This window comes from Sinocyclocheilus anshuiensis, unplaced genomic scaffold (assembly GCF_001515605.1).
Source record: "Sinocyclocheilus anshuiensis isolate Anshui unplaced genomic scaffold, SAMN03320099.WGS_v1.1 scaffold468, whole genome shotgun sequence".
NCBI lineage: Eukaryota > Metazoa > Chordata > Actinopteri > Cypriniformes > Cyprinidae > Sinocyclocheilus > Sinocyclocheilus anshuiensis.
Window position 1 is genome coordinate 57,758 of NW_015557069.1, and position 2,513 is coordinate 60,270.

Here is a 2,513-nt window from a genome sequence, read left to right on the forward strand (position 1 = left end):
AGAGCAGGGGGACGCGAGGAACAGTATTAAGAACTGCTGCTTTATAACATTGATTTTGAAAATCCATTAGAATCGTTAGAGAACAGATTTTTACGTGCACCTCTAGTTTTCTCTTCTCTAAAGCAGCGCAGCATGGCCTCACCCCCTTTGCTGCCTTTTCCCGAGGGTGGGGTTTATCTGGGTTTGTGATGTCACGAACCTGGAAAGTACCTCGTTGTAGTCCCTACCAGCCATTTTTGTAGGCAAAAACTCAGTTTGCATTGAACTTTCAGCTTCGTAACTTTGCAGATATTGTTTATGCTCAAACAGCAACATTACACACTAACTAACGTTAAAAAAGTGAAATCGCAATCAACCACCCCTTTAAAACAAATAATATGACATTCAGGATAATACAGTGGAATGCCAGGAGTTTGACTGCAAATGGTCAAGAATTCAAGAAGGTTGTGCATGAAATGACAGACGTTCCTGACTTAATATGCATTCAGGAGACATGGCTTAAATCGCAGTTAGACTTCGTCATTCCAGGGTATATATCCATTAGAAAAGATAGGTCAAGAGCAACAGGTGGAGGGTGTGCAAGGTTTATAAAGAATGGGGTGGCTTATAGGGAAATAAGGGTAGAAACACAATATGAATGCATTAAGGTGGAAGTGTGGACAACATTAGGAAAAGTAACAATAATAAATTACTACAATCCTTGTGAACAAATATCATTAATGGAATTAAGTAACATTTGGAGTAAAGAGGAAGGTATAGGGATATGGTGCGGTGACTTTAATGCACATAGTGTGGTATGGGGAAGTCCAAAACTCAGATAAAAATGGCACAGTGGTGGAAGAATACATGGAAGACAATTTATTGGTATGATTAAATTATGGTAGTGGGACAAGGTTTGACCTTAGGAAACAAATAAAATCATGCGTAGACCTAACAATAGTTTCAGGGTCAATAGCAGCAAAATGTCAATGGGAGGTGTTAGAGCAGTCATCAGTTGGGAGTGACCATTTTCCAATAATTTGTACGGTAGGATTAGAAATGCAAAGGAGTAGGATGGTAAAACAATATAGATGGAAATTTGGAAAAGCTGATTGGGAGAAGTATAATAAAATATGTGAGTTAGAATTAAAGAATTATAGTACAGAGGATGATATTGATAATTGTACAGAGAAATTAATTTAGATTTTAGTCAAAGCGGCAGAAGAAAGTATACCAAAAGTTGAAGGAAATGGGAGGAAGAAAGCTGTTCCGTGGTGGAACGATGAATGCAGTAATTCAATTAAAAGTATATTTAGTAAAAGTATATATAGAAATAAAGCATTTAAAAGGCTGAAAAGAACTCTGACATCAGAAGCAGTAATAGAATATCAGAGGGAGAGAGCAAAAGCTAGAAGGAAAATTAAGCAGGCAAAAAAGAAATATTGGAAAGAGTATTGTGCTTCCATAGGGAAGGAAACTGAATTAGGAGAGGTATGGAGCATGTTAACAACGATGATTGGAGTATATAAAACCAGTTATCTCAGAAGAAGGAAGGACAGCTATTACAGAAAAGGACAAGGCAGAATTATTAGTTAAAACCTTTCAGAAAGCGCACAGTACAGAAAATCTAGATGAGAAGTATAGAATGAAAAGACAGGGAATTTTGAATCAACATCATGATATTTATACTAAGAGACATGATGGAAAAGGGGCATTAGATGCTAACTTTGAAATATGGGAACTTAAAAGGGTACTACATAGGATAAAACGAACAGCACCTGGCCAAGATGGAATTTGTTATATTATGCTTAAATACGCAAATGATAGAATTCTTAAAGCAGTATTGGACTTGTATAATAAAATATGGGCAGAAGGAAGACTGCCTAGGTCATGGAAACATGCTATAATAATTCCAGTAGCTAAACCAGGGAAAGATGCATCGATAGCAGGGAATTACAGGCCAATATCGCTTAGATCAAATTTATGTAAGCTGATGGAAAAAATAATTGTAAACAGGCTTAATTATGTACTTGAGAGTAAGGGAGCTTTGGCATCTAATCAATATGGTTTTAGGAAAGGACGATCAACATTAGATGCATTAGTAAAGCTGGAAACAGATGTAAAGAAAGCTATAGCAGTTAAAGAGAGATTAGTGGCAGTTTACTTTGATATGGAAAAGGCATATGACATGTTGTGGAAGGAGGGATTACTTATTAAAATGAAGAGTATTGGAGTAGAAGGAAGAATGTATAATTGGGTTTTAAGTTTTTTATTTGACAGAACAATTCAAGTTAAAGCGGGTGGTGAAGTATCTCAAACTCTAAGTGTGGAAAACGGAACGCCTCTGGGAAGCGTGATTAGTCTTATATTATTTAATATAATGATTAATGATATATTTGAAAAAGTGGCTCCGGGAATTAGCACTGGGTTATATGCAGACGATGGTATTCCACCATTATGTGGAAAAGAGGAAGGAATATATCTTTTAATATGAATAAAATTCAAGAAGCTATAGAAGTAGTTGAAAAATGGTC